Here is a 12424-nt window from a genome sequence, read left to right on the forward strand (position 1 = left end):
AAGGCCTCTAGTTTGATTTTGGCCTTAGGCCACCAACGGGTTTGAGCCGCCCCTGGTTAGAGGGTGGAGTGACACTATCAATATGGAATGTCAATCATACGAATTCACACATCATTTATATGAAATTATTTTGATGTGATAAACGTATAAAAATTTTAAAAAATAAATAACGATCTTCAAATAAAATAGCTCATAATATTTTTACAGACTATTGTATCCAATGAAAGGTTCTAAAAGCTTTTGTAAGAGCCTGTTTGGATGGGCTTTTAAGCTGGTCAAACTGGCTTAAAAGCCAGTTTTTGACTTATTAGAGTGTTTGGCAATTATCAAAGTGACTTATTTTAAGTCAAAAATGACTTATTTTAAGCCAAAAGCTAAAAGCTAGGGGAGGGGAGCTTTTTTTTTTTTTTTTAACTTAAAAGTCCTTTTATGTTGACCAAGTATATTACCTTTTTGCCCTTAATTCTTTTATACAATTTCCAAATTGCCCATATTGAATTATTATTATTATTATTATTATTATTATTATTATAATTATTATTATTATTACTATTACTATTACTATTATTATTATTATTATTATTATTATTACTATTATTATTATTATTATTATTTTATTATTATTATTATATTATTATTATTACTATTACTATTACTATTACTATTATTATTTTATTATTATTTTATTATTTTATTATTATTACTATTATTATTATTATTTTATTATTATTACATTATTATTATTATTATTATTATTATTATTATTTATGAAATATGAATTGATATTCCTCTTATAAGGTGGTAAAGAAATATGTGAATGATAGAAAAATATTATTACTTATGGATGTAAAACATAAATTAATTTTGTTTTAATTTTTTTTTAAGTATAAAAACCTTAAATTAATCAACTTTTTATCATGTTAACAACTTAAAGGGTATTTCAGACATTTTGATAAAAAAAAAAGTGTTTACCAGCACTTATTTGCCAAACACATCAACAACTTTTTTTTCAACTGCAACACTTTTATCCAAACACATAACTACTTATTTTAAAAATAAGTTCCAGCACTTTAAAAAGTTACTTTTTTTAAGTCAATCCAAACGGGCTCTAAGTGCAGTCAATTATCCCTTTTATTATTAGTTCTCCTTCCCCATCAGATACTTTGTCTGTCTCAAATTTTGTGATGTAGTTGATTAAGCACAGAGTCTAAGAAATATGAAAAGATTCTGCACTGTTTTGAAACTATCCTTAAAAAGAGTACATTGTCAAGTCAGTAGGATTCAACATAAGTAAAATGTCGGTAATGTATTTATGTATTTGCTAAATAAGAAAATGTGTTATTTTTATTTAGACTGATTAAAAGGAAAGCGTGTCATATAAATTGAGACAGAAGAAATAATTTTCTTGGATCTCGGACCCAATATGAATCATTGAGTTGGGCCCATTATTGGACTCCCCAGCCCATAGGCCCATTTGGTTCATTTTACCATGAGTTTCAGGTTCTTGCTGGGCTAGGGTGTACTGACCCAAACTAACAGTCGGAGCTTGGCCCATTAATGGTGTTTCTTTCAGCTCTTCCATATTGGAACTTCAGGAAATATGGGGCACTTTATTTATTTTAGAGCAAACAATACAAATTTCACTAGTTTACGAGTAAATTACTTTCCTTCACGCGAGTTTTCAATATTATGAATCTTATTAGAATTCGGACTTTGGATACATGTATTTGCCGCATCTAGATACATGCATCTCTGGTACATGAGTTCAAATTTAGGTGTAATTTGTTCCAGACTCATTATATCCAAGTGGATTTGCATGTATCTGACTCTCTCTCTATCATATATCGCTTGCCTCTGTCATCTCTCGTTCATCTCTCTCCTTATGTATTTGTATGTCAAAATGTATATGGTATATCGGATACATGTATCTAGTGTACTTTGCATGCATCTAGAATCCATAGACTATCTCACTCGCATCTCTCCTTCTTTCTCTCGCCTCTCTCCTTATTTCAGTGTATCTGATAGTAAAAATTCATGTATTTAAATGTACTTGACTTGAAATTTGGTATGAAATTATTCATTAGTGAGACAATATATAATTATTTCAAACTATACAGAGAAATACTAAATATGGTAGGATTGTTTGTGTAACTACGTAGTTTTTCCTTTATTTTAACATGCCAAGGAATTATTATTTATTTCATAAGAATATGAAACTGAACCCATATGGCAGAAAGCAGAAGCGGCGGGTACGTCTGTTCGGGTTCATTCATGTCCAATAAACTTCAAACAAAAGGAGATTCGGGTATCAGAGTTGAGCGGACAGGCGATGGGAGGATGGGGGGAAGAGTAAAGACAAGACGAAAGCAAGAGTTTCGGCATCTTACTTTACTAGTTTCATTTCCGACTATTGACCAAGTATGCGATCCTATCTGTGCAGATTTTCCAACAGCACCAATAAAAAGTAAAATACAAATAAGAGTTATGGCATTCAATCTCATATTGCAAGAAATCCAAGAATTTCTGGGGGCACTAACACGAGCAAAAATGTTTGAAAAGTCTACTGTTTGAAATAGAGTAAAACAACCCAAAATCCCAGGAGCTAATCCAAAATCACCTACTCGATTGACAAGCATGGCTTTTATAGCTGCTTTATCTGCCTGAAGTCGTGTAAACCAGAAATGAATTAACAAATATGAAGCAAGACCTACTCCCTCCCATCCCAGGAATAATTGAAGAGAGTTATCTCCAGTCACCAACATTGGCATAAAAAAAGTAGAAGCGAATCAAGGGTATATGTGAGTTATTTGTGTAACAATAGGGATATATATGAGTCATTTTCATAACGAGGGGTATTTCAGCTCTAAATAACAAAATTAAGAAGTATATCATACTCTTTTTCCTTGATTAAATATGTAAAAAAATTATCCATCTCATTATAACCCTCGAGATTAATCATGTTATTTCACTTGTGGGTGGAATGGCGGGGATCGTGAATGAAGTAACTTAACAAAAAGAAGAATTGCATGAGAAATTAGAGCAAGGGACATATGCATCTATAGTGGGATATATCAATGGAGCCCCATATATTATATCTTGGAGGATTAATTATTGTGTTAATTACTAGCTAGCTGTAAAGTGTAAACTTCTTGATTTCATCACAAATTACACTACACATTGGAATTTAGAAATTTCCAACAACAAACAAAAATCATTCTACATGTTCTTCTCTCCAACGTAGATCCAAGGAATAAAAATACAACCTAATTATTACACCAATTTGATGTACCTTTGGATAATAACTAGTATTGAGATTCAATTTCGAGATCAATTCGCGTAAAATTTAAAACGAGCTTTATTAAACTTATACTAAGTTAAATATTATAATAAAATATTACTCTATCACATGAATTAGAATGAAAAATCAAATGTCGCATATAACTACTTGTTTATGAAGTCCTGTCATTGAAGGCGATCATATACCAGGGAAAACAAGTCTAATGTCCTTCCTCCTAATATAATGTCATATTTAAGCAATAACATTTTAGAGATAACATCGTTTAGATCTATTTCCGCACACAATAAAATAAAAATATTCATCGCAATTTCTCGCTTTATAAATAAATGGGAAAAATGATAAATATACCTCCGAACTATCGTAAATGGTATGCAGATACCCTCCGTCATACTTTTGGGACATTGGTGCCCCTGCCGTCTAAAAACTAGAGCATATATGTCCTTCACTCTAACGAAAGACTAGATAGGGACACGTGGCACAATCTTATCCGTCCATCCGATATTTAATAAATGTCTGATCAGTGGATAAGATTATGACACGTGTACGTCCGTTAGTATAAAGGATACTCCCTCCGTCCCTTTTTAGTTGTCCACTTTAGAAATGACACACAGATTAAGGCAACAATGATTAGCACAGTGAAGTTACAATTTTACCCTTATGACAACTTTTCACTTCAAAATTACAACCACTTATTTGAATTCAAGTGAAATAAATTGGAGGGAAACAACATACACTTTTACAATTTTCAAGAAGTGTAAATAAGGGTATAATAGGAAAAAATCTGTTGTCCTTTCTTGATTTGTCAAAATGAACAACTAAATAGGGACAACTAAAAAAGGAAATATGGACAAGTAAATAGGGACAGAGGGAGTATATATGTTCTAGTTTTTGGACGGCAGGGGCACCGATATCTTAAAAGTATGACGGATGATATTTGCATTATCATTTACAATAGTTCAAAGATATATTTATCTTTTTTCCCTAAAAATATTCTCCGTTTCAGCGAAAAAATAAATAAATGTGGGTCATTTGGTCAAAATCCCTCTCAACTGGGTCCTAACATGGACCAGTTTTTCTCCCCACGTTTTTTCACAGCATTTGATATGTCAAATCACTTAGTTATTTGTTATTGATTTGAATCTTTAAAATAAAATAAAAAATACAAGTAGAGTGTTTTTTTCAACTAATAGAATCTTATGAGATGTAAATTTGAATTAATATAATTAGTGAATTTTAAAATAACAAATGAATATAATTAGTGATTATATTTACAGATTATTTAGTTTAAAGATAAATTAAACAAGAATGATAATGTAGAAATTAGTAAATAATATGTGAATTTTTTGGGTTGAGTGTTCGGTTCATTATACTAAAATTAAATATACAAGACATCATATAAAATAATCATTTATTTTCTAAGAACATTACACTTATAATTATGCGACTCTCAAATGCTTGACCTCCATATGTTTATAGGAAAGTCGGGGATAAATATGTCCTTTTGGTGCTTTATCTATGTCTAGGATAATTTATCTTTTGTTTTAGTGATATAAATGATATCAATTGGTGTATTAAATTATACCAAATATATTTATCACAAATATATCACAATCATAATTAAAAAGTTTTTTCCTTTTCTACCTTAAATAAAATAACTTTAATAAAATTCAATTTCAAGATTTCTGATTTAAACTCAAGTATTTATTTTTCTAGTTAGAGATCAACGTCTTTGGATTTTGATTAATACAGAGGCCGTTTGGTACAAAGATCAATAGTGCAGGGATTAGTAATGCAGGAATTGGTAATGCAGGGATTATTTTTATCAAGTGTTTGGTTCGTTGCTTCCTACCTAATTTTGTGTAGGGTTTAAAACTCTACAAAAAAACTTCTTTCCAATTATACCCTTGAGTTATTATGAGATTTTTTATTTCATGTAATTGGGTCAAGATAGATAATTGACAAACAATATTATTTTTTTATAGCCTTTTAACTAGCTAGGAGAAGGAAAATTTTATCACCATGTTCACTATTTTCTCACTTAAATTATTTGAGGGTAAATAATTGTCATCTTAATAAATTGAAGTTAATATCTCAAAAGTTCACACAACTATAAGAATTTATAGAAAAAAGGTATTGAACATTGTTTTACATCAATAAAATCATTCAACTTAGGACTTTTATCAAACAAAAATCGCTCTTTATCATAAAATAAAAAAATGGCAAAATAAATTAAACTATTTTTATACTCAAGATGTTTTTAAATAGTAAAAATAGCTCTTAAATTCATACATCAACATTAGCATATTTGTCCGATTATAATATTTTATATTAATAATAATTAGATTAAATAACTCATATTTTAGCTACAAATAACTCTATTTAAATAATAAAGTTTGCAAGCTAATCGATTTAAATAAATTTATTAGTACAAATATAAAACATAAAACCAAGAAAATAAACAAAATGAAAGGATTTGAGGGGTATTTTTGTCTTTGCATATATTAATCCCATGGTATTAGATCCATGTATTACTAATAACCAAAGGGAATGTATTAGTTATACACCCTATAATACCATGGAGGATATATAACTAATCCATGGATTAGTTATACATAGGCCCAAAATTCCTACCAAACATAGTACTACATAATACCACACATAATACAAGGACTATTTCTCCTAATACTCCCTACTAAACGACCCTCCTCGGACCACAACCCCCCACACCCAAACTTCCCTTCTTTCAATATTATCGTAAGCTTATAGTGAAACTCAAAAAGCAATAATAATGACTATCGATGTCATTTTCTTTCTTCTATATTTGTATAGCTACCTTCTATGATATATTTATTATAGACCGCTCAGTCTTATTTCACTTAAATAGGGGAGGGGATTAAGCTTTACAAAATGTGTATATAAACATGGTGCAGTGATTGATCCTTGCTTCAAACACGACAAAATTGAAGGCATTTTGACATTTTCTATCTTATTAGTCTAGCGCGTGTTAGCTACAATAAGAAAAGCAATACCAACAAACAAGAAAATGATCTAAAGCGCAATAATTAGTATTGTCAATTAACATCAAAGAAAAGTCCGGTACATTTAATAGGAAAAATCCTTTTGGCCAGAATTGTATTTTACCTATGTTATTTTACCTTTTTGAACATTTTTACCCTTCTAACTTTAATATCTTTTAATTAAAAAATGGAAAAAAGATCAGTATATTTTAAAATAAAAAAATATTATAGATTTTTTAAATTTCTGGCCAAATTCTGACCAAATTTTCTGGCCATTTACCATTACCCTAAACTTATGCTACGTGTGGATCCCGATAAAATGATAAATTATTTGACATCGATTTAATAAAATTATAACAAATCCATATTACTTAAGTCATTATTCAAATCAACAAAACATACTTATTCGAAACGAGAAAAGGCCCAAAATAGTCCCTCATCTTTGGATTAAGACTCAAAGTCATCCTTCAGTTTTCACATGGAGCATTAATAGTGCCTCATGTTTGCAATATTGGTGCACTTTTGGCCCTCCTTCAAAATTTTGCCTATTTTTTAACATTGATTTTATTCATAATTTATGTATAGAATGTTTAATCGTCATTTTATATATTTAGTAGAAATAATAACTCCATGTGAGAGATTGTGAGAAGAAAAACACCTTATTTTGTTTAGTAGAAATCGTATTGCAGGTAAAGTCGAGAGGTTCATCACGACAATTTCACGTACAATAGTACAAATTTTTCTTTTCTTGCAATGTCATATGTTAAAATGTTCTTAGTTTAGCTGCAGTAATATTTATACTAAACAGAACAATGTGTTCTTCTTCTCACCTTCTCTTACATAGAATTATTATTTCTACTAAATATATAAAAAGACGATGAGACATTCCTTACATAAATTTATGAACAAATTAATGTTAAAAAATAGGCAAAAGTTTAGGGGAGGACCAAAAGTGCACCAATATTGCAAACATGAGGGACTATTAGTGCTCCATGTGAAAACTCAAGGATGACTTTGAGTGTTAACCCAAAGATGAGGGACTATTTTGGGCCTTTTCTCTATTGGAAACACACAACATTTGTAAATTGCTCTCTTTCCTTTAATTTCTCTTTATTTTTCTATCATCATTGTTTTTTGTCAAGATATTACTGTAACAATTGTCACATTATATCTATTTGTAAGCTCTTAAATTGTTCTATGTTGGTAACTTAATTTAACGATATTTATTGATATCTAAAATCATTAATGAGAAGAAATATAGAGAGATAAAATGTTCTCTACAAAAGCAACTTTGGTCTGCTCTTAAATTATTCTATGTTGGTAACTTAAATTTAATGTAGACTTTTACAGAGAGATTAAGATGGAAACTGAAAACTTTCATTCATCACTATTAACTATACATCAGCTACACTACATGTATATATATACAACTTCTAGATCTAACTGATCTCTGACAAGTTTAACTAACTATCTGACAACCTAACTAACTTTTTAATCAACTTAAAATAAAGCTAATTATCTCGACTAACTAATTGAATTAATCAACTGATCAATTAACCAATTCCAATACTCCTCCTCAAGCTGGATGTACTGAACAAGTTCAATACTCCAAGCTTGTCTAGTAAGAATTCATGTTGCGTCCTTCCCAAAGCCTTAGTAAGCAAATCAGCTTGTTGGTCTTTAGTGTTGATGTAGGTTGTCTTGATGAGTCCTTTCTGAATCTTCTCTCGAATGAAATGGCAGTCAATCTCTATGTGTTTAATACGTTCATGAAACACTGGGTTTGCAGCAATTTGTATAGCAGCCTTGCTATCACAAAAAATAGAAGATGGTTCAATCAATTTTACATTCAATTCCCTGAACAAGCCAGCAACCCATACTACTTCAGCTGTCAAACTAGCCAAACTCCTGTACTCAGCCTCTGCAGAGCTCCTAGAAACAGTATTTTGCTTCTTGGATTTCCAGGAAATGAGCGAATCACCAAACTTCAATACAAAACCAGTAACAGATCTTCTTGTATTTGGACAGGCAGCCCAATCTGCATCACAGTAGCCTGTTAAGTGAGGTCTGTGATCTGAGCTCATCAACAGTCCCTTCCCTGGTTCCAGTTTAATGTATTTTATCACCCTTAGAGCAGCAATCCAGTGTGACATTTTTGGTTGTTGCATAAACTGACTTAAGGTCTGTACTGCAAAGGCTATGTCCGGCCTTGTGTTGGTAAGATAAAGCAGCTTACCTATAAGCCTTTGGTATCTAGAAACATCCTCAAATAAAATGTCAGTAGTCTTGATATCTTGATCAAACTCAACATTGGTCAACTTTATGTTGCATTCTAGTGGTGTCAAACTTGGTTTAGCATTTCCCAACCCTGCTTCAGCTATCAACTCCAAAGCATATTTCCTTTGGTTCATCACAAAACCTTTGCTAGATCTAAGGAACTCAATTCCCAAAAAATATTTAAGTTCTCCTAGATCTTTAATTTTGAAATAACTGTGCAGTACACACTTGGTTTCTTCTATTAACTCAATGTCATTTCCTGTAATCAACAGATCATCAACATATACCAAGATTATTACCAAGCTAGATCCACTCCTTTTAGTAAACAAAGAATAATCGAGGTGACTCTGTGTATAGCCTGAATCAAAGAAAGCCTCTGTCAACTTGGCATTCCATTGTCTTGATGCTTGTTTAAGTCCATAGAGTGACTTAACAAGTTTACAGACAAGTTGTTTATTCTTCCCCTGACCACAAAATCCCTTAGGCAGTTCCATATATACCTCCTCAGACAAATCACCCTGTAGAAAAGCATTGAATACATCCATCTGAAAAATCTTCCAGTTCTCAGCAGCAGCTAAGGCTATGATTGCCCTAACAGTCACCATTTTCACTACAGGTGAAAAGGTTTCTTGATAGTCAATCCCCTCAGTCTGACTATAACCTTTAGCTACTAATCTTGCTTTGAATCTATCAATCTCACCATCAGCCTTATACTTGATTTTAAACACCCATTTGCATCATATAGCAGTCTTTCCTTTTGGCAATTGAACTATCTCCCAAGTACCATTTTCTTCTAATGCTTGAATCTCTTGTTGCATGACATGTATCCACCTAGTGTCTTTTATTGCTTCTTCATAGTTCCTAGGTTCAGTCTCTGTGGAAAACTGAGACAAATAAACCTTATATTGAGGAGAGACACCATCATAAGACACATAGTTGCTCTGAGAATAAGGGTGAGATGGCTTAGACCCTTGAGTAACATAGTCTTTCATCCAAATGGGGGGATGAGAAACCCTGGAAAACTGTCTACTTCCTCCTGCCTGGGCTCTTTCATCAACATCTGCATGATCCTCATTCTCTGTATTTTCTTCAGCTATACCTGGTTGATCATTGGTAATATTTTCCACATAAGAACCATCATGCTCAGAACATTCAACATTCAGATCTACCAAGTTGTCTTCTATGGACATAGGTGTCTTATCAAGTTCATCATCAATCATGGGAGGACTGTTACTTTCTGAGAATACTGGTGGTTGTGTGTTGGTCATCTTATAAAAGGGAAATACATCCTCCTTGAAAACAACATCTCTATTTACCAAGAGCTTCTGTTGAGACAGACTGTACAGAATATAACCCTTCTGAGTTGCTGAGTATCCCATCATAACACATGCCTCAGCTCTAGGAGTGAACTTATCAGGCTTAACCATTCTAGTTGCATAGCATAGACATCCTATTGTCCTGAGATGATCAATATTTGCCTTATGGCCATTGAATTTTTCATAAGGAGTTTGTCCCTTCAAAACTTCAGTAGGTAATCTGTTAATCAGATAAACAGCAGCTAATACACACTCTCCCCAAAATCTGATGGGAATAGCACCTTGAAATCTTAGTGCCCTTGCTACCTCAAGTATGTGCCTGTGTTTTCTCTCCACCACTCTATTTTGCTGTGGAGTATGAGGACAACCAAGAGACTTAAACAAAGTACTACATTCATTATTAAAGAATTCTGTGCCATTATCTGATCTTATCCTTTTGACATGCTTGTTAAACTGAGTTTGGACTAAAGCAAAAAAAAACTTTAGAACTTGGAAGACATCACTCTTCATTCTCAACAGATACAACCAGGTCATTCTTGAATTATCATCAACAATTGTCAGAAAAAATCTACAACCATTATGAGTAGCAGTCCTATATGGTCCCCAAATATCTAAGTGAAGCAAGTCAAAAGCCTCAACAGCTCTAGATACACTTGAGTGGAAAGGCAATCTGGTTTGCTTTGCAAGGGGACATATTGAACATTTATTACATGCAGTAATGTCTATATTCTCCTTTCCTAGAGTTACATATTTCAAGACCTTTATTGAAGGGTGTCCTAGCCTGTAATGCCAAAGGAGCTTGTGTGCATCTGAGTGTTGAGTGAGGGACACCATATCATCATTCCTTCCTTCTCCACATGGGTTCTGAATAGGGAAGTAGTAGAGTCCATCAATCTCCTTACCAATCCCCTTCACTTTCCCATTGGAGAGGTCCTGAAGAACAAAAAACTCAGGAAAGAAGTTAACTGAGCATTTCAATTGTCTTGTAATCTGTGATATTGAAATAAGATCATGTTTGAATGCAGGTACCACCAAAACATTATTCAACACATTGCCATCAATAGTCTCACATTTACCAACATAAGACACCGAAGTAGATTCACCATTAGGTAAATGCACCCTCATGCCTAGACAACTAGATGCAGATGTCAATTTATTGAGCTTAGATGTCATATGGCATGTAGCACCTGAATCCATTATCCATCTATCTCCATTTTCTGTTTCTCTAGTTGTCACTGATAATGCTTTGGGTTTTGAAATTATACCTGCCATGTTAGCCATATCCAATGCACCTTTGGAGCTTGATCTTTCTACCTCCTTGTCCATCATGTGCTTATACTTGTGATACATGTTCTTCTCTTGGAGCAAAGGGCCAAAAGCATCATCAGAATCATCATATCTAGCAGCATTTGCATGATTTACCATGTCCTGTTGCTTATTATTCTGAACTTGATTTGCTGGTGGTCCTGACTTCTTCTTGAACTTCCAGTCAGCAGGGTATCCAATTAACCTGAAACAATTCTCCTTGATGTGGCCTTGCAATTTACAATGATCACATATTTGATCCCAATTCTTCTTTTTATCCTGAAATTTTCTCTGAGAATTCCCCTTCCCTGCATATAATGCAGTTGGATCTAGAATTCTTTTCCCTGCATACAGAGCAGTTGGATCTGGATCTAAAATACCCCCCACTGCATGTGAACTTGCAGTCATACGTTGGCCTTCATCTGCCATCAACATAGCATATGCCTTTCCAACAGTAGGTAGAGGGTTCATCATCAGGATTTGACTTCGTGCATGACCATACACTTCATTCAATCCCATCAAAAAAGCAAATAGTCTCAAACAAGCTAGGTGATCAACATAAGTTCTAGATTTATCGCATTTGCATGAAGGTGGAGAAACCAGTGCATCAAACTCATCCCACAACAATCGCAATTTCGAGAAATATGTTGAAATTGTCAAATTACCTTGATGAATCGTGCAGATCTCCCTGTGCAGTTGATAACTTCTCGATCCGTCAACCTTATCAAATCTCTCTTTCAGATCTGTCCACACCATGGCTGCATCTGTAGCATAGACAATCCCACTGAGCAGCTCCTTCGACACAGTGTTCATGATCCAAGCAAGTACAAATGCATTGCACTTCTCCCATTGCTCTTCCAGTTCACCTTGATAAGCACTCTTCTTGCAAGTCCCCAACACAAATCCCAACTTACTCTTGGCTCGAAGGTTAATCAACATGGATCTGCTCCATAGAGAGTAATTCTCCATCCCTGTAAGCTGCACAGTGGTGAGCACACTAGCAGGAGTATCTGAGTGATGAAGGTGAAGTGGATGATTTCGCTTTCGATCGACATCATCGATAGTTTCAACTGTAATAGTTTGTGATGCATCAATGGTGACAGCTTCAGCATCTCCCATCTCTCTGGTTCTTCAATGATCGAATTGAATTGCAACAGGATCGTATTGAACTGACTGATTAGCAGTTCAGTGCTCTGATACCATGTAGACTT

This window comes from Solanum verrucosum, unplaced genomic scaffold (genome assembly GCF_900185275.1).
Source record: "Solanum verrucosum unplaced genomic scaffold, falcon-dt-bn FXZP01000140.1, whole genome shotgun sequence".
Taxonomy (NCBI): Eukaryota; Viridiplantae; Streptophyta; class Magnoliopsida; order Solanales; family Solanaceae; genus Solanum; species Solanum verrucosum.